Source organism: Crocuta crocuta, unplaced genomic scaffold, assembly GCF_008692635.1.
Source record: "Crocuta crocuta isolate KB4526 unplaced genomic scaffold, BGI_CrCroc_1.0 scaffold20, whole genome shotgun sequence".
NCBI classification, from domain to species: Eukaryota; Metazoa; Chordata; class Mammalia; order Carnivora; family Hyaenidae; genus Crocuta; species Crocuta crocuta.
The window spans coordinates 4201422-4223340 of record NW_027527932.1 but is presented as its reverse complement, the minus strand read 5'-3'; the positions used below and the strand labels follow the sequence as shown (position 1 = coordinate 4223340).

The following is a 21919-nucleotide window of genomic DNA, read 5'->3' as shown; positions in this document are numbered from 1 at the left end:
TATGTGACCTGAAGTTATGTGGGTGAAGATTTAGCCACAGAAGCCAACAAGTGGCCTTTATCGAGTGTCTGCTACTGTAAGGCAGTTCTGGCACAACTGTCATGAGCTCATGTAATATCAAAGAAAATTTTAGTTTGCTTTTTAAAATAAATTATTATTAGGCACAGAAGTCACACCCACCCGTCTCAAAGATTCAGTTGTATCATCATAGTTAAACTGTCTGGGTCATAAAGTTGACCCTTTAAAAAAAAATGAGGATAAGTGTCCAGCTAACTATGATATCTTCTCTCTAGAACACACCTCCGAAGTCTGATAAATGCTTCCCACCAAATAGATGTGGTCACAGTATATGAACTGGAATCCAGTTGACAATGAGGATTTATTTAACCAACTGGAAAAAAATATTAGACCCTGAGATTAAACTCTCAGGTAGTGAAAATATGTGAACATACTGCATCGTATCTTTTATGCTGGCTCAGAGATTTTTTTGTAACACTAGATAAACCAGAAAGTTTCTGACATTTCAAAAGTGCTGTTCAGATGACAACACTTCCCACTGTGAGGTTCACTTCTGAAAGTGTACTTTCTGGAGTAAGTCGGTAGCTCCGCAGTCCGACAAAGGTAGCGCGCAGGAAATCAGCAGCGCGCTTCCAACTCACAGCGTCACCTCCAAAAACTACTGGGCAGCCTGAACAATCTTAACTGCAATGGAGACCTAGAGCAAATTATTAGAATAAATACTTCAAAGCAACTTCAAACACACGATACCCTGACTGACAAATTCCAGCTGAATCCTTTATAAAGTATGTTGAAGTAGATATTCTTGTCCTCTTCGCTGAGGCTCTCAAAGGATGCTAATGCTACCTTATTGTGTGAGAAAAGGTAGATTAATCAATAGTCTTTTATCTTAGAGTAAATACATAAAGGACTTTTCCTTGGGGCTTGTGATTTTAAGCAAAACTTGGAAATAGAAAATGACATGCGAAAGAAAAGGCTCATCTAAATTGGGTAAACAGTTTTGACCTTCCATCAGCTCTTTTAAAGTAATAATGTCAGTGGATATGGATTGTATTGCTACTGGCAGATATTGTAATTCCATTGACTTTGGTGTCTTTTATTAGCTTAAGTTTCTCTATAGAAATCTCTGAATCAGCTATTTTAATGCCCATCAAACTGGCATTCAAGCAGCTGCTAGAAACCTATTCTATTAATGGTTTAATTCTAGTGTTTGTTATTAGGGCCATACATGAAGGTATCAACAGACATCTGGATATAGTAGTTATATATAATACATAGTGTTACCATCAAGTCAAACAAAACTTAGAGCCAGAAAAAGTCTTGGGTGCTTAAAACACAAAAAATATGCCCTAGGCTGACTCGATATGATGATCTACTGGAAGAAAGATGACAGAGAAAAGCAATCACAAACGTTTTAGGCTGATAGTTCTCAAGTGAGTGTAATTTTACATTTTTTATGAAAGAAGTAGAAATCAAAAGTGCAATTGTAATTAAATTGTCCCAGAGTCTTCAGAAGGCAGATGCGAGCAAAAAGAAATGTCTGGAAATCAATTGCAATGATCTCATAGACTAGCACAATTTGTGCCAACACTTAGCTTTTAGGTGCAGTAATGAACTGCCCTTTGGATATGACATTACCAACCCGCAGTCAGAAAGATGTGTCTTTTGATTTGTTTTTCCAAAATCTAAACATAGAGTAAAAAAAAAAACAAAAACCAATACTGGTAGCTTTCCAATCTGTCTAAGTATACTTCTGGAAAGCTCATTCTGAAAGGTGACTGCAGATATATAATGTAATGTCACAGTATTTTGGCAGACAATGTATCATTTATCATTTCAATTCCTATTCTAACTAATGAAAATTTCTGCATTATTCAGAATGCAAAGTTAAGCTTTGTTCTTGGACTGAAAGCTGTCAGCTAGCCTTAAAAATTAATAACAGCCACCCGCTTCTCTCCTCGGCACTGCCTAAGTGGTTCTATGGGACTAACATTTCAGCTGATGGACATTGCTGAGGGGTAATAAATGCTTGCGGAAACATTTATTTCCAGCCACTCATCTTCTTGGTTACCTCTCGGCCTCTTCTGCTAACTGTATCTCTTATAAGGACTCTGATTGCGGGTCAAAGACAATGAAATAAAAAGCTCAAAAAAGGAAGAATGTTGTTTGATAGGGTCAGAATTTCCCATCATTCAATCCAATGAAAAAGCCTATTTATATCTCTTGCTTCATTTTTATTTCTTTTTTGGAATATCTATCCATCTCTGTGAACCTTTTGTGAGACCAGGATATTTGGAATCTGCAAGCCTCAAAACCTGTCGACATCTCGTTTGTGAGTCATCCATTGCTGAATATGAACTTGTAGGCTTCTTACTATCTTGTCACACTTGTGAAAGAGAATGTTTTCAATTCCAGGAAGTGTGGAGGCAAGGCAAAAGATGCCGAAAAACAGTATTAACTTGTATAAATATTACCAGACTTCTTCAGAGGATCCGTTGCTAGCATGACTGCCTCTGCTATTATTGCAATATATTATCGTTGCAATTGCAAATTGCAGCTGGGACATCTGTTTGGTCTCACAAAGGCCAATCTGGGTTATATATGTTGAATAGTGAGAGAAAAGTATATTGAAAACCCTAAGAGTTAGTTTTTGAAAAGGAAATGAATCCCCCCAGATGCAGGTTCAATAATTTACATTGAAAATCTCAAAATAACTCGTTATGCAACCATCCGATCCTTGCTAGTATACTTTTGGGGAACTTTTCATTGGAAGGAAGCATGACTCTTGGAAAACATTCCATATCTCTACTGTCCTTGAGGCTTCCTGCAGGCTAGTGTTCATATATTTGCCTGTCTGCTCATAAATTCCTTTTAAGAGAATAGTGATATTAGCATAACAGTGATGTGAACTGGAAACAAATAACCCTGTCTACCTTTAAAATAGTCAGTTATCAGCATATTAGTTCTTTGGTAATAGGGGAAGAATCGCAGTTGAAGACAAGCAAACAATGGGGACTCAGCACAGGTGAGTCCAAAGAGACAAAGGAAAAGCCGGCTGTTATTAGGTTAGAGGAGGAAATGAAGGAGGATTGTTTTAAACAAAAGTTCATTGGAAAAAAACAAAGAAAGAGCATTTCTCATTGAGTATACGTGGTGGTTAGTGCGCTGTTGCTGGGGCGGGGAGGATCTTCCTTCTTTTTCTTAAAAGTGGAAGATGAAATTCCTATGTGAGAATGTCCTCCCTATCAATTTAATTCTTACCTTCCTTCTTCCTTTATTTATTTTCACAACACCTATCTCCAAGAATTTACTAAAGAAGCTAAGGGGAAGGCAGTTGAGTAGTTTGAATGTTAATCGCTCAGTTTCCCTTCATGGCTTTGTAATGTTTGCAGAAGCCTTAGAGAAGAAGAGTGACCCAAAGGTCAGGCACCAGGGGAAGGAGAGAAAGCAGCGGAGTCCTGGACGGTCATCAGAATAGAAAACTGTCCATTGTTTTGTGAGTCTTGCAATATATCCACATATGAGGTGGAGGGGCAGGAGAATTTGGTGAGTCCGAGACCGAGACTCAGGAATGATCCCACAGTCATGACCAACATTTCAAAGGAGTCAGAGCATTTGTCCAATAAGCCATCAAGAATCTACTGGTGCTCAGAGAGGATAAATTTCTTTTGGTAGCTAGCTGGTGAGTTGTATCTAACTAACCTCACCACAGTTTAGATTTCGAGTCTGAAGCAGCTCCCCTAATTTGATGAGAAGAGTGTTATATAGCTACAAAATAACTAGCTAAACTTCCTACTCAAACAGATGATCTGTGAGGGTCCGGATTTTTATTTTATCCTCTGATTTAATCCCAGAGCCTAGAAAATGCTTTGCAGTAAAGAAATGATAGCTGATTTATATTGTTAAATTTTCTTGGCCTACCAACTCATTTTTTAAGATGGATTTCAAAATCCAAGATTCTCAAATGTGATGAAATGATACTAACTTATGTTTAGAATTTAGAATTAGTAGGATGCCTGATGCATTTACAAATATTTATGTTTGGCAAATGATGGCCCTGCATCTCTTTAACAAAATTGGATGGATTTTTAGTAACTGTGAAGGTCAAGATCCAAGGAGATGGATTAAACCTCCACTATACCACATCAGCGTAAGAGCCTGAGTTCGTCAATTCCTGGACAAGATATCACAGAAGAAACAGGGACTTGGAAGGTAGATGGCCTCACAGAGTGACTTCAACTACAAAATCTGGCCAAGGGAACAGACTCACTATCAAAAAGTTGGGCCCAGCAGGGTGGTGACCTCAGCCAGCACTACACATGGGAAGGTCAAGTACGTGGAATAAGGTCCTAAGTACATGCTGTGGTTCAGAGAGAGAATTCCATTCCTTGGGTAGGTTATCAAGACCGTCTCCCTCTGTAATGACTCAGTAGTGAGAATCTTTTCACAGTGTATATATATATCAAGCCACCATGTTGAAACTTTAAATACATCACAATTTTATTAGTCAACTATACCTCAATAAAGTTGGAAAAAAAGAGTATCTCTCAAGAAGAACGTCATAAACACCCAAATACCCAAACCAGTGAATCAAGTAGAGATTCTTCACAGGGGCAAGATAGAGAAACCTTTTTACTGGAACCAGCTCCGAAGTCAGTACTAAACACATCATGAAGTAGAGCCTAGACTGTTGCCTATTACACTAGATCAGGACTTTTGTAATTCAGCCTAACTGGGGACTAGCCACAGCCATATTTTCTAGTCTCTTCATCTCTACCACCTCTGTTTTCCTAAATCCACCAAACTCTTTTAGAGAGGCCTCCTCCCCCTATTGACTTACTGACCTACACACATCCTGTAAATCTCAGCTTAACTGTCTCTTCCCAAATCTGGCCATTTCCCTCTCACACCCCCCAGCCTACGTGAGGGCACCTGTGGTACATTGTTAGAAGCTTGCATTGCACGATATAACTCTCCTTTGGAAACATTTAACATAACGGGGATTTTTCAGGCATGATATCCCCAAGACATAGCCCATTTCCCGGCATAGTGGACACTCTAGACAACAGAGAATGAGTGAATGTTAAATGAATAAGTGTATGAACAAATGGACTCAGAGGATGGTTGGGATTTCCATTAGCAAAGCTAGGGGAGAACGGGCATGAATGACCTCTCCTCACACAAGCTGAGAACTTGGACAAATCCTTCATGTTTTCCTCACCTCCCACATGCATTCCATCACCAAATGAGACATTGCCATCTACCTTCAAGTAACGAACAACCCTCAAAAGGTTTTTGAACATTCTTCCCAAGGACACTTTCTTTCCTATGCTTCAGTGGACTCTAAGCACATCCCTGAATCTGTGTTCAACTCATTTCTTAATTAGCTGTGTTCCCCACTTGTAGCTGGGAATCATGGCTTACTTACCCTAGGATCCCAAGTTGTGGTTCAGCATCCGGATCCTTCACAGGAAGCCAGTGTTTATGTGTCATGTACACACCCCCATATCTTTACATTATCTTTCATACGTCTTTCCTCACACCTTAGGAGAATTTAAATTTCCTATTCCCTGCACAATAGATAAAATCTAATTAATTCACAGTAAGGTATAAATGGTTCATGCATGTATATTCCCCGAAAATTTTCATTGGCTATGTGTCAGAAAGTTGACACCAGCCAGCAAAAAACTCCTACTGCCCCAGAAGGAGTTCTAATGTTCCATGTTTCCACTTGACACTGGATGTTAGAAATTAAATGAAGGCAGTCCCAGCTCTGCCGATATCTAACACTGTTCCCGTCAACAACTCAAATCACCTCTTAGGGGATCCCAAAGGCACTCTGAGGTCTAACACTACAGCTCTATGGAAGATGCCTCTGGCTCTGGGGTTATCTCAAGGTGCAATCAAGTGCATCCCATTTTTTACATTCATTTACAAATAGTGAGTATCAGCAGCTGTTGAAAACGTCCTGATCTCTCTGCCTCAGATTAATGGTGGAGTGTGAAGCATCAGCCTCACCTCTTAAAGCAAGCCTACGGTGCAAATGCCTGTCTCGCTTGGGAAGGCACAATCACATCTCCCTACATGCCTGTTTCAGACAGGTCAGAGCCTCCATGTTCTCGCTGTTACCCAGCAGCCTACTGTGTGGGGCATGCCCTTAAGTTGAGAAGGAAGAATGCAGGATCTGCCCTCCAGATGGCATGAATGGAAGATTAAGGCTTTGGGAACTAGATGTGATTATGAGGGAGCAGAGTAAGAAATTAAAAAAAAAAAAAATCCACACCCTCATGGAACCCTAAATACCCAGTGAGAAAAAATGGGCTGTAAGGATTGTATGTGGGTCTGGTGCAATGGTTTTATTCTGGATTATTAGTGGGAAAATTTAGGAGCCCAGGGGCAAGAGCAACTGACTGTATTCTGATAGGGCTTTCTGTGTCTGCATTTTATTTTTATTTTTAAGTGTTTATTTATTGAGAGAGAGAGTAAGAGAGAGAGCGTGTGCACGTGTGTGAGTGAGACAGGGACAGAGAGAGAGAGAGAGAGAGAGAGAGAGAGAGAGAATTCCAAGCTGGCTCCATGCTCTGCACAAAGCCCAATGCGGGGCTCCATCCCTGACCAAGAGATCATGACCTGAGCCGAGGTCGGATGCTTAACAGACTGAGCCACCCAGGTGCTCCCCTGCGGCTCCATTCTAATTCTGAATCCAGTATCCATACCCAACGCCTTTCAGTGAGGGTACACTGATCCCTCCTCTCTCTACATCTGTCTTTTTTTTTTTTAATGTTTTTATTTTGAGACAGAGAGAGACAGAGCATGAGAGGGGGAGGGGCAGAGAGACAGGGAGATACAGAACCTGAAGCAGACCCCAGGCTCTGAGCCGGAGCGGGGCTCGATGCGCCGCGGGGCTCGAACCCACGAACGTGAGATCATGACCTGAGCCGAAGTCGGGCGCTTAACCACTGAGCCCCCCAGGCGCCCCTGTCTACATGCGTTCTTAAGTCGCCCTGACGTTACAGAGAAGAACATGCCCGCATCCACCGGTCCTTGTGCAGCTTCGGAGTGTTGCCTGTGAGCCGGCCTTCGGCGCATTCCGGGGGGTCGGCACCTTCTCCTGTTCCCTTCAAGGGCAGTCTTCGAGCCCCCCCAGCGCTCAGGGGGGAGGGAGCGGAGCCCAGAGGTGACGCGATTCCCAGCCCCGTGAGGCCCCGGACACACGCCGCAGGCGCTAAGCCCGCACCCTAGGACTCGGCCCGGAGACCACGCAAGCCAGGCCTGGAGCCTCTTTCGCATCCAGACCGTCGGCGTTTCCCCAGGATTCTTCTCTCCCGGACAGAAGGCTCCGTTCGCTCCCACAGACCCCGGCGCCTTGCTGCATCAGCTCTTTTCCCTCCCCCCCCCCTCCTCTCCCACCCAAAGGTCCCTTTTGTTAACTCCTTCCAATCCGGTTTCTTCCTCCCACTTGATCTGTTTCCTCGGCTTATGAATAAAGTCACATCATTAAAATAAGAAACCAAAGAGCAGTTACCCCGACTCCCCACCCGGCGTACACAGCCAGCTTCCCCATCTCTCGTGCCTCTTCCCTCATTCTGACTTTTCTAGAAGGCAGTCCAGACTTACAGTGATCCAGGTCTCACCCCCCAGTCACTGTCAGACTGCGCTGTCACGCCTCCTGTCCTCCTTGACTACTGAAAACGCTCACTCAGAGGCCAGCAATGACCTCCTAATTGTCAAATTCGCTTGCAGCTCATCACGCTTCGTTATAATTAACGGGTTTGGTCACTGTTGACTGCTCCCTCCTTGAAAATTGTCTTCTGGCTTTCCTATCTCTTGAGTTTTGCCAGGCAATTCCATCTCTTGAACAGCACTTATTTTACCGATTAAAAATTATTTTGAATATCCTTATGCAAATTAAGCAGATTGCCGACGCAGATACCGGTAACAAGTTTTGAGTGAGCACTTGCCCTGGCTAGTTTTGAGGTAATGCCTTCTCATTAAGTCCTTAAAATGTTAACTTGCCATCGCTAGTAAATGGCTTATACTCCCACCGTTAACACTGAAGCGTTTTAAGGAAGATCAGACAATAAAACAGAAGCATTTTGAAGACCAAACAATAAAACAGATGTTTATCCCTTTTAGGTAACAGAATGGCACATAATATTCTCAAGAGCTATATTCGTGGATCAAATATTTAATGGAAATCTGATTTTATAATTCCTTTAAAGAAATGCCGTACAAGTAACCAACAATAAAAAGTATATAAGGAGCACTCATCTTCATGTGCTTTTACTAAGTACTTTATTGACTAAGAAAAAAGTAATTTACTGTTCCTTCTGGGAGCAATATTTGGAATTGGAATCTAAGTGAGGTATTTGAGAGCATTCATATAACTTGGATGTCAGCATGAAAATAAAGTAGGGGAGAAGTGAAAGAATTTGTTTCTCCTTCTGAGTTGTATGAGGTGCAAAGTAAATTAATTCTAAATTATACCTTACCAGCCTTTTAATTTTGTCCACACTTTTTCTCATAGAAGGAAACGGGATCTCTCTCTTTCTCTCTCTTTCTCTTTCTGTGTCTCACACTCTTTCTCTCTGTCTCATTTGCTCGCTCTCTCTCTCTGTTTGATTACAAGAACACAAAATCTAGCTTACATTTAATGGTGTATCCAGAGAACAGCTTTCTTTGCCACATAGAGTTCAGTCAACTGCAAAGCTTCTAACATTTCCCAACCCTTACTCATTGAATAGCACCTTCACAAATTTTGTCCTCGCTATGGACAAGCATGTGCGAGAAACTGGCCGGCTACCCATTTGTTGGTTTTTCTCCTGGTATATAGCTGGACTGCATTTCCCAGCCTGCCCGGAGTTGGGGGTCCCATGAAATTGAATTCTAGATCACGGAAGGTGAACAGAAGAGGTATGCCCACTTCTAAGCCTGGATCCTAAACAACTTCTGCATGTGGCCCTCCGTGCTCTTCCTCTTTCCACTGATTAGATACAGACAAGCACAGAAGCTTTGGAAGCCACATGTGTAAAACGCTGCAGCTACAGTGTTGAAGGCGCCTGAGTCACCGAGTCATTGGCTTGAGGAGCACTGAACAAGCAAATTGAGGACACGGTGGTAAGTGCCTCTGAGGCATGAGGCGCTGAGAAGCACCCAAGACGGTGTGGTCAGGGAAGGGCTCCCAGAGGTGGAGGCCCTGACGTAGAAACAGGCAAAAATTCTGCCCCCAAAGGGATGTAGACCAATTTGGGTTTTCCACAAAGTGCCTGGGAAGGTCTCCTGGAGGAGCTGGCACCGAAAGAGAAGACCTGAAGGGTAAGATAAAGGACACAGATAAGAAGGAACCTGTGAGGTGAGTGGCTAAGAGGAGAACATTTGTGGCAGAAGGAGTAGCAAGCGCATAGGCTGAAGAAACAAAGGCCTTGACCTCAGGACAAGCCTCGTATTGGATGCTCTAGAAGGCAATAGGACTTCTCTGGCCTGCTGACTCTCAAAAGACTAGTGACTTAAAAGGCAGATTGTACCAGGGACTTAGTTTTAAACTCTGTGTCGAGCGGGAAGGCTATGCGGAAATGATGGAAAGCGTACCATTTTTTTACATGTTGGGAGTAAAAATAACACACAGCTTGGACTTAAGTTTTGTTTTCTTTTCTTTTGTTCTATATTTGCCTTATTTTCTATTTATTCACCTACATGTTTATTTGGAAAAGTAAATCTAGTGTGGGGTTTTTTTGTTATCTAAGGAGAACAAGGTGTCATACTGACTGTGTCTTCATTCTGAGACAACAAAGGTGCAAGAAAACAGGTGAAAGACAAAGTTTCTTTAGGATTTTGTCACTGTACATTTTCTGATGTCCATGAAGGAAGATTTTCAGCAAGTTGTATTTCTATCAACTCAGGGTTTAAAATCACTGTGCTATTTATTAAACTGACAACATTTTTTAAAAATTTTTTATGTTTATTTATTTCAGACAGAGAGAGAGAGAGACAACATGAGCAGGGGAGGGGCAGAGAGAGAGGGAGACACAGAATCTGAAGCAGGCTCCAGGCTCTGAGCTGGCAGCACAGAGCCCGATGCGGGGCTCAAACTCACCAACTTGAGATCATGATCTGAGCCAAAGCTGGACGCTTAACCGACTGAGCTACCCAGGCACCCCCTTTTGTTTTTTTTTAAATTTTTTAATGTTCATTTATTTTTGAGAGACAGGGAGGGGGGGAGGAGCAGAGAGAGAGGGAGACACAGAATCCAAAGCAAATTTTAGACTCTGAGCTGTCAGCACAGAGCCCAACAGGGGGCTCGAACCTACAGACCATGAGATCATGACCTAAGCCAAAGTCAGACACTTCATGGACTGAGCCACTGAGACGTCTAAAGTGACAACATTTTTAAAACCTGGTTTTTCTTAAGCTCTGAAGGCTACATAGAACTTTCACCATTCCATTTATAAATCTATTAAGCTTTAATGACCTTTTGGGGGAATTATTTTTATTTATTTTTAGAGTGATAATATACACATAATATAAAATTAACCATTTGAACGTATTTAAGTGTACAATTAAGTGGCATTAAAAACATTCACAATGTTGTACGAACATCACCAATATCAGTTTCCAGAACTTTTCAGCCTATCAAGAGGAGCTCTGTCCCCATAAATAATAAGTCTTCATCTCCCTCTCCCCTGAGCCTCTGAGAACCTCTATTCTGCCTTTATGTATTTACCTATTTACTTTCTCTCTCTGTGTGTTTACCTAGTCTAGGTACCTCATATACATAGAATCTTACAGTGTTTGTCTTTTTGTGTCTGACTTTTTTCATTTACCATAATGTTTTCAAGGTCTATCCATATTGTAACATGTATCGGAATTTCATTTTCGTGTAAGACTAAATAATATTCCACTGGACTTCAATTACTATTTGATCTACTTAAGTTTAGTAATCTAAAGTCCTTTAGATGATTTGTTCCATTTATAATTTAAACTAAAGTCCTTTACATCTTTAACCTGCATTCATGGATCCATTGTAATTATCATTCTTTTTTGTAATTATCATTCTTTTGAAGTCCTTCAGGTAGGCATCCTGACAAACAAAGCACTCGCTAGTTTTTAAACTATTGCAGCAAATCTAATAAATCTAATGAAATAAGCTTATGCATATATTGACTCTCAAATTTTCTTAAATATCACACAAATTTAATAGTTTTCCTATGTCTTGCAATCTAAAATCACAAGTGTCAAATTAATTACCCAATTCAAAATTTGAATTGGTTCTACAGGGCGATTTCGCCCGACCTAACATGATCTTTCTGGTTATGCTCAGAATCAAAGATTGTATGTACCAATAAACACCAGCTATCCAATGATTACAATATTCTAACCTAAATTTCATCGAAGTGTTTTAAAACCTTAGAATTAGCTTCTTTTGCTCTCTCTAGTCAATTCCTAGTATTGGAAATGCATTTCTCCAATAAATAAGTGTCTCAAACAATTTGAATTGGCTACATGCTGATAGACTTTCAGCTGCCAAGTAGGACCTAAATTCAACTAATGGATTTATGGGGCTTTTTCTCAATCGTTGGTAGAACAAGAGGAGATCTCATTCATACCATTTAAATATGATTAGTTTAACAGCCCACAACACTAGGACTCATGGCATTAGATTTCAGTAGACTTTCAGAAGACTTTACTCCTATTAAGGATTTCTCTTTGATTGACTTTAGATTCACAAATTCTTTAAACATTTTAATGTCTTTCCATGTGACTTAAGAGACACTCCATGTACTTCTCCAACTATATCACCTGATAGAATTCTGTGTTCATTTTATAGTCTAGGTAGGTTGCCAATCCTTGTAGAAATTCAAATATTTTTGTTGGATTCTACAATTCTCTCATATCTCTTCTTGTGCCAAGGTCACTGACCTGACAAGATGCAAATGTACTTATAGTCCAGATTCAGCATATTATTGTTTAATTTTAAGGCTTAAATAAGGTAAAATAGCTAATTCTTTATTGATTGATTCATTCAAGAAACAGTTATTGAAAGGCTTCTGTGTGTTAGGCCACAAGGATACACAGATGAATAAGACTTGGTTCCTTCCGTAAGAGATTTTATGGTCCAATAAGTGAGCCAGACATGTAAATAATTACAGAAGAGTCAAGTGCAGATAACGATCTGTATAAAGTGAAGCACACACAGTTAGCAAAGACTAACTGTGTGTCAGGACACCAAGCATGGCTCAGAGCATGTGAACATGGTCTTATACGAAGAATATTATATCACCAGGAAGGGCACAAAGAAAATGCATTTTAAATACTGGGAAAAACATGTCAAAAAAGCTTGGGACAACCCTGGGATATTCAAGAAGACCTGGGAAAAGACTGAATTTCTCAAGAAGTGTTAAGTGATTGGGTATGTTCAGTTTACCAAGTGAATGGTGGAGTCAGCTTTGAGGGACCTTGGATTCTGTCTTATTTAGTATTTTCTATTTTCTATTTTGGCACTCATAAAGAAAGCTAACATTTATAAGGCGCTCTATAGCAAATAAATTACTTTTCTCCCAGCAAGAAATGACTGGCCCAGAGGCTAGCTGCTCCAAGCTGCGCAGATGCGTACATAAGCGCGCGCGCGCACACACACACACACACACACACACATGCACACGCACCCAGAGAATGAGAGAATAGATATCTTGTCACATCAGTACCAACTCAGGTCACATCAGTACCAACTCAGGTCACACCAGTTGGGATGCTCTGATGGATGATGTGAGTCAATAAATGGATTTAATCTTGGGAAGAATATGATCAGATTCCATTTTCTTTGAACAGTAATTCAGAGAAAGAGAAAAGGATTTATAAAAGAGATCTCAGAAGAAATGGCATTGTTTTGGATAGAGACCGTCTTAGGACAAAGAGAACCAAAAGTAATAATAGAAGCCGTTAAAAATAATAATATTCAAGGAGAAATGTCCAAAATTGAAGACACAGACAATAAAAAAGAATTCTAGATGGACATCAAAGTCAATAGGTATTTGTGACTCGATTGGCTAGATGTTTTTAAAAAATTTTAGCATTTATTTTTGAGAGACAAAGAGACAGGGCACAAGTGGGGAAGGGGCAGAGAGAGAGGGAGACACAGAATCAGAAACAGGCTCCTGAGCTCTGAGCTGTCAGCACAGAGCCCAATGTGGGGCTCGAACTCAGGAACCACGAGATCATGACCTGAGCAGAAGTCGGTCGCTTAACCGACTGAGCCACCCAGGTGCCCCTTGATTAGCTATACTTAATGGAGAATGATATATATAGACTGGGGGAAAAACTGGATAACTAAGAAAAAAATTAATTACCTGGGAAAAAGTTATAACTGTTGAGACAAATTCTTCTAACTGTTTTTAGTCCTTACATTTTTTAGCATTAATTTTCCTCTCAGCCATTCCATTCTGCTTTATTGACCCCAAGGAGATTTTAGAAATTCATTATTCCATTATTAAAATATTATCTACTCCTAAAAAATTTTCAAGTGGGAAACAACTGTCAGCACTGATTATGGGAACATCTGATTCAGGAGATCTGGACCCAGGAGAGCAACAGAAGCTGGAAAGGCAGGCAAATAAAAATAAAAGGGGAGAGTGTTTACAGGATTCTTTTTCATCTTGTTTTCCCTACAGTAAAATGTTCCTCTGAACGAGCCCAGCAGTATAGGGACACGGAGGCCTTCAGCCACCAGTGATTCTGAACAGATAGTATTTGAAAAATCACAAAAACGTTGAAAGGGCCTTCAGGAGAGCCAGACTGTGGTTGAGAACAGTGAGTAGCCAGTCTGTCCAGTTACGGAACTACTGATGAAGATTAACTGAAGGGGTGATAGTAATCTATGATAGCAACACAGAGCACAATCTGTGTGGCTTTGAAAGAGCTGAGTAACTTTAAAAAGAATAGAAAATGTGCTATTAAAGATGAAATCTAAAGTAAGAAAGAAAAAATGATCTACTTTCTTCCAAAATATGGGAAAAACAAAACCATAAAAAGTGTGTGTTTGTGTGTGTATGTGTGTTGAGGAGGTAGGATAGTAGAAGCAGATACAGGCATCTTTACAAAGATGATACAACTCTTGCAACTCAGAGCGAGGAGAAAAGCTGCAGTAGTAGATGATTATTATCAAAGCCCGTGGGGACACTTCCACCAAGTTCCCTTACAGAAGATGCAAAGATAAAATACTAAAGGTGGTCCTTGGGATTCTTGCAGAATAACTAGACAGGCATATCGCTGTATCTAAAGGAATAATCCAGAAACCAAGAGGAAAAGTCACTTCGTGCATTTTGCATTTTGTAGATATATTATCTACAAAGAATCCCACGGAGTGATTTGAAATACCAAGAAAAAAAGAGAGATCTTCCCTCAGGGGTGTGCTGCTGTGGGGGAAAGGAGTAGAGAATAAAAGCAATACCAGTCAAAAGCCAAACAAATGGTGACGGAGATGGTCACGTGTGCACCGGGTGGGTCCTGTGCGCAGATCCACATTCCTGGACCACTCACTTATCACCACCGCTGGAGACAGGGAGAGCTACGCTCCCATGGCAGTTAACTCCACAAATTCTACTTCCACTGAGCATTATTTCCTTTCTTACACCACGTCTTTATACGAGGAAGCTTAACTTTTCCAGAATTAAAAAAAGATGCTCATAGAAGATGAAACCTCAGACTTGAAAGTATGGCAGACCAACCAATTTTCCCTCCTCCAAAGTAGCCAGTCTTTCCAAATAAGAGAAAATCAAGCTAAACCCAAAATCCAATGCGAGTTCCTCAAGGAGAGACATTCTTCTGGAGAACAGGGGAAAGAGAAGGTTGGAATTCTCACAAATCATTGTTATCTAAGCTACACAAAGCTTTTGGAATATCAGAAATCAATAGTTGGTGGGAATGTATCATGAGAATAGGATAAATGTGCAAATGATATCTGTGACAACCTACCATGAGCTGCATGATTTCTGCGTGCCAGCCCTCCGTGCCCATTACCTCGTCAAGGGCAACCACACTGAGGTGGTCATTTGTTCTTATTTTATAGATGAAGGTACCGAGAATTTTCTCAACTCACTACTAACCTGTAAGAAGCAGAACTTATGTTTGACCTAGATATTCCAAGTGCCAAAGTCCATGTGCTTTCCCAGCATGCAAGTGTGCTTCTCTTTCCAACAAGGATAACAACTAAATTCTTCATAATTAGGTGAAGAAAGAGACATTGCTCACTCACTAGATTAAAACCAGAACATTCATATTTAAATATTGAGGGAGAATATAAATTACTTACACACTATGGAGGAAAAAAATGGGCTAGCCTATTAAAATTTAAGTGGATACAGGGAGTCATATATAATGTAACACACCCCGTGATCTTTCTCCAAATCAATTGTCTTCTTTTATTTAGCACAGGACACTCAATATGCAAAACTTACCATTAGAACAACAGAATTTCAAGATGCAATTCAAATACCACAGAATTGTGAAAACACAGGTCTTCTCTACCTCACGCCCAAAATGATGTGACAAAAATGTGACTTTCCTTATTGTCACAAAACAAAACCTCGCATTTCTTCCTCTTGGTAGGCCCATCCAAGAAAACTCAGCCATTTCCGTGATTTCTCAGACACATCAGATAGGAGCTCGGGCAGGCCTGTCCTCCCAGCACTGACTGTGAGGTCAAGGTTGCTGCGAGGGGCAGGGCTGGGCATCCAGTGACTGTGCAGTGATCCAAGTGTGTCAGTCAGGTCTCGCTCTGGGCTGTCAGCCACGGTGGAGCCTGGGATTCTAGATCAACTTCCTGAGCACAATAACTTCTGCTTTCCTATGTCTTCCATATCTCACACGGAAGTCTCTGGTAGCTAAGCCAAACTCAGAACCATAGAGAGAGGGGAATTCAGGAAATTGCAGCTTAGATAAATTGACATGTTACAAATCACAACAATAATAAAACTGAGGCATTAGTCTTCTGAAGTCTCTCATGGAGTCTAAATACCATTTAATACCATAATCATCCATTTAAAAAGTACCTAAATGAACTTTAATTAACTGTCGGAATTTTAAATTGTTCCAGTGCCTTTTAGAACGTGTACTTCCATTCCACCTGACTCACTGAATTCTGTCCCAGTGTAATATGTCTATTCTTAACTGTTTTTCTTATTCTATCATACATCCATATGATGAAAATTTATTTATAGATTAAAATTTTATTTTAAACGGATGCTATCTTTTGAGGAATAATGGTTCTTAATTTCTATAGTCCAGTTATCAATCTTAAACCCCAAATTAGGACATTTCATGGTGTGTCCTTCTTTATCAAACCATCTTGAGTCTCTGCCTTTGCACAAACATTTTAGAATCAGCATCTTCATTAAACTGCTGAAAGTTTTGTTGAATTCTCTTTAATCTGTAGATTAATTGATCCACAGATTAAATGATGTCTTTATAGCATTGAGTTTTACAAGCCATGAATGTTTTCTATTTTTCCATTTGCTTGAGACACCTTTAATTTTTTCAATACGTTTTGTTGCATTCAGTGTAAAGGACTTGAAGATTGTTTTAGATTTATTCCTATAAATAAAAATTTAATTTTTTCCAGATTTTAAGTGTCAAAGTTTGTCTTTGGATGAGGTTTTACTTACAGTGATTAGCTACCAACCATTGAACAAATATAAATGTAATCATTAATATATTCATCAATATGTATAATACATTTGCATTTGCTCAGTAATGTTGATACCCAATAATTGCAACTATAACCCTATCCAAAGGCAAACTTAAACATAAAATGAAACATTTAATGGAAGAGTACCTCTTAATGAAATGAACAGAGTGGGGTTTTTTTCAATTAGCTCATGTATTCGTGGGTGAATATTAGTTACTGCTAGGATGAGATAGACTACCTCAAGCACTTTCAATATTTGGTGCTACTCTTGTAATTATAGAAACCTTCTTTATAGAAAAAAATATGAGAATGGAAGGGATTTAATTACAGCAATGTCACTCAATTCTTTCAATTCCTTCCTTCCCCAAATATTTTTCAAGGCATATCTTCTACCAGGCACTGTTTTAGGTACTGAGGATATCACAGTGAACAAAATCAGACAAGATCAGACAAAAATTCTTATCCCATAAACCTTAAAATGTGGTGAGGGAGTCAGAAAACAAATAAGACGTTTTTTAATTAAAATATAATATAGCACGGTAAATAGTGATAAGCACAGCAGAGAAAATAAAGCAGGGAGGGAGGAAGGTGGAGAGGAGTGGAATAAAAGGGAAAGTGCCTGAAGTATATGTTAAAAAGTCCTCAGTGACCTAGTATCAAAACTTATTGTTAAAGTACTAAAATTTATTACGAAATTTCTTTGAAAGCAAAACCTTAGAACCATTGCCATTAGTCACTATCACCCCATCATCAAGTGAAGTTAAAACTGCCGTTTTGCTTAGTGACCGGGGTGTCACTCCAGGGTAGTGCACCAAGACCGGTACTGATAAATACCTTTCATTGAAAGTGGAAAGAAGACAATTATGCAGGAGGCGGAGGGAACCACGAAAACCAGAATGGCCGCAGGTGCTTTCTCGGGACATGTACGTTTCGGAATGACGGCTCTTGGCATGAGAAACTACACACCGTGTGCGAAGTCCGTACATCTGTCCAAGCTGAAGACTGCTGGTCTTTACTGCTCCCCCTCCCCCCCCAGNAGTGTTTTCCAGATGAAGGTGCCAGCAGGACAATGACCTCAGTCAGTTCTCCTGTCAATACCTGAGACGGAGGGGGCAAGACAGGTGAGAAGAGTCTATTCTCATGGCTATTTCCAGGCAGGAAGAGGTTAAAAAATGGGGAAAAACTCCGATCTGGACAGCACCACCTCTCGGACCAGGACTCTGCTCTCCCGGCCCGGAACTGACTTACCCTTGAGCTTCTCAGTGGTCTCCGCATGCTTCCCTTTTTGAGATAAGTGTGCTTTCTGAAAGGTATCGAGACATTTTAACCTTCCTGCACCATGAAAAGAACAATGGAGAGTTATCAAGCTTCATTTGGGTGTCATCTGTCTGCTTGAAGAGCTCTCAAGGTTCGTAAAGCTATTTGGGGCAGGCAGCACAGCCCCAGCCACCCCCTCTGGGCACCAACAGTGTTATGGGCACCGCCCAGTGCACTGTGCCCAGCGCACCCTTCCCCGCGCCCCTGCAGAATGGCCGCGTGAGCAGCCCGAGCGGGGCCTGCTGTTGGGCCCAGCACACGCGCTCTCGGCAAGCTCGGGCTTCCCAGACAGGAGATGCCAGCGCATCAGCAGCGCTGCAAAGTGGCTCATTCCCCCGGAGCACGGGCAGAATTCAGTTGCCAGCTGCCTCCGAAATAGCCGGTCTCTCCTGAAGGCCCTCATTATCTGGGGGTGCTGCAAAATCTCCTCGGCGGGAACTCAGCTGGTATCAAGTCTCTACCCTGGCTTTTCTCTTATGATTTCATGTCACAGAACAAGTACACCACAGTGCAATCGTCCCAAATCTTCGAGTTCTTTAAGGCCTTAAATGCATTCTTAAGATATTATTGTTGTCAACTTGTAAAATCAATGCTTATTAGAAGAGTCCGGCACCTAAGTAGCAAGAACAATGATAGACCAGGAAGCAAGCTCAGAATAAATATGTTAATTGGTCCTCATCTTCCCGAGTCTTCATTTCTCTGAGCTAAAGGCCATATAACAGGGGCTGCGTGTTTCTCAATGCAGTGACAAGGCAGCATGCCCCTTGGCTGGCTCAGAAACAGAGCACCTACATTCTGGTAATTACTGGATGAATATCGTTCAATGTTTTTTAATATTTATTTGTTTATTTTGAGAGAGAGACAGAGAGCTTGAGTGGAGAAGGGACAGAGAGAGACACACAGAACCCAAAGCAGGCTCCAAGCTCTGAGCTGTCAAAGACAGAGCCAATGCAGGGATCAAACCCACGAACCGTGAGATCATGACCTGAGCCGGAGTCAGACGCTTAACCGACTGAGCCACCCAGGCGCCCACTTGGTGCATATAGTTAAACCCGGGACATAAAAGATAGCCTGAGCTCTCATTGGAAATGGCGTCGCCTTAGGTGTGTATTTATATAAATGTGCTACTTTAGGTGTATCAAGGTAATCAGGCTTGCAGTGTCAGAGTGAGGAATTGAGTCAGGAGCCCTGAGTTATCTACCGGAAACTTCATTTATGACAGAAATTTTCCTGTCGTCAAATAGAAAACTTGCAATTGATTGTGTACCTGTTCCAAGTGGAAAACAACTCTGTAGGCGTACAGTACGATGTCGCTTGAAATCTGGAGTAGCTCTGTAACTCCTTCAGGTCAGCCAGAACCCTCATCAGGGTCTGGGATGGCTCAAGGAACCACAAAGATCTTTGGTTACAAGTAACATGATTTCTTCCAAGAAGGTGTCTGGCTGTGCTGATGGAAGTTGGCACAGGAAGCATGTTTGGAAGGGCTACAAACAATGGAGTTTCCTGGCTGCAGCCTCTCCCTATGGCATCGTTTATAGTAACACCTCAGCTTCCGAGAATGGGTGAGAAAGCTGGCTTTTCTGGACAGCTGCGGCTAATACTTACTTGTGTTGAGTTTTTGTACTACATTTCAGGACTTTAATTACACAGAATCGAGAATTCAACTTAATTGCCCTTCAGGTCACCCAGCAAGCGGTTCCCCCAACACCCACCGCCTTGTCTCCCCGTGTGACCTCTGTCTTTCCCCAATCTTCCATGGCCACTTTTCTGCCGAAGATCCCCGTCGAGTGCTCTCACCAGAATAACTACAGATTTCATGGATGTTTCCTTTCGAATCCTCTTTTCCTCATTCTTCGGAAAGTCTATCTATGCCTTTTTTGTTCCTTCTCATGTTTTGTTGAAATTCATCTTATTTCTCCTGGAGAAATTCCTTCATTAACCATCTTCTTACATCTCTCCCATTAAAGTGAATTTTGGAATGCATAGTTGCTTTACTTTCTGAATCATATGACTCCCTTACTGAGAACTTAAAAGCTGAAGGTCTTTCCTACTAAATTGTTTTCAAGTCTTTTGTTAGGTCATCTTTTTAAAAAATGTCTTCATTTCTTTTAAAAGCATTTGACATCATTAGAGGAAAAAAATAAGCTTTTAGAATCCATAGACTTGGGGCACCTGAGTGGCTCAGTTGGTTAAGCGTCCAACTTCGGCTCACAGTCTCACGCTGCTTGTGGGTTCAAGGCCACACCAGGCTCTGTGCTGACAGCTCCGAGCCTGAAGCCTGCTTCAGATTCTTTTCTCCTTCTCTCTATGCCCCTCCTCCCCTCAAAAGTAAATAAACATTAAAATAAATTTTTCCAAAGAATCTATAAACTCACCTTCAATTTATGCTCCAATTTACTCCTTTACTTGACCTATCTTCCCACTTTAGCAAATGGCAAGTGTCGGTATACCCATAAAAAACGAATATTTTATATAGGAACCTCAACATCTCGTGGACGTGTAGGCTTCTGTTGCCGAAAAGCCGTACTGTTGCATTTTCTCCACAAAGGATTCCTGATGTTTTCAGTTTCTTACTTACGTACTTTTCAAAGATTCTTCCTTAATTGTTCCTTTTTTTTTTCTTTTTTTGGTACTCTTATCTAGTTATGGAAGCTTGATAATTTGAATTTTACCAATATGTCATATTTAAGTTGAGAGATTAGAAAAATTTACCTCACACTGGAATTCTGATATGCAGAGAAAGGGTCCCCTGGGATGACCGTGTGTCCTAGTGTGGCTGAAACAGCCCCGTTTACACACGTCGTTCTGTCATCCTGTCTGGGTTAGGCTTTGTCCCTGATTTTTTGCTTTCAAATGAAATATTATCATGAGCAACTGTATTAGGCTATCTAGGATGGATGAACTGATAGTACCTTAAGCGTCTGCCATAATCTCCTCAAGATGTGTGAAATGCAAGACCGATGAGTAGAATTCTATTAATATATGGTTCAGTGTGTAAGAAAACCAATGCCTCCACCACCCCCCGCATCTTCTCCCCAAACCTTCAAAGATACATTGTAACTAGGGCCTTTCTTTCAAGGACAGCCTACGGATCAATCAATGATTAAGAAGGTAGGTGCTTGGGGCGCCTGGGTGGCCCAGTCGGTTAAGCGTCCGACTTTCGCTTCGGTCATGATCTCGCGGATCGCGGGTTCGAGCCCAGCGTCGGGCTCTGTGCTGAATGCGGAGCCTGGAGCCTGTTAGAGTCTGTGACTCCCTCTCTCTCTGACCCTCCCCTGCTCACGCTGTCTCTCTCTCTCTCCTAGAAATAAAAAAAAAAAAAAAAACATTAAAAAAATAAAAGAAGGTAGGTGCTTGTGCAAGAGTAGCAGAGACAGCTAATTCCTTTCAGGGCCAGTGGAGGTGGGAAAGTGCTGGAAGCACCAGCCCACAGATGCTGGAGAGGCTCCGTTGAGGGCACCCAGAAGTTGAGGTGATGGGCCGTCTCCAGTAGCGGAAGAAGAATTTCCCAAGGAGCCAAAATACCAACATATTATCAGTTCCTCAGATGCTTTCAGCAGAAAACCAATTAATTTGTTTTCAAATATGGTTTAATTTTTTAAATTCAGTTCATAGAATTAAAATAAAGCTTTTAAATATTCATTCTGTCTAAGCTAAAATGTATGAATGTTACTTTAAATGGTATGGTAATTCAGTTAAGTAAATATTAAGGATAAAATTATTTTTTATGATCATCATACAAATGTTGGTGGAGCACAATGTTGCGGGTTTTTTTTAAAGCATAGTATTTTTATTAAATTAAGAAATTTGTGAAGCAGAAAGGTATTTGCGATTCAGGAGCACAGGTGATTTGCAATTGCCTCCCAATGAAGTTACGGTGATTTACCAATGAAAATACTCTAGTTT

At 41.0% G+C, this 21919-nt stretch overlaps 1 protein-coding gene across 1 annotated transcript in view; it reads left to right on the top strand.

Moving 5' to 3' along the window:
* NKAIN3 (sodium/potassium transporting ATPase interacting 3) overlaps positions 1 to 21919 on the top strand; it is a 268095-nt gene that overhangs the window by 240079 nt on the left and 6097 nt on the right. The gene's annotated exons all lie outside the window — the stretch shown is intronic.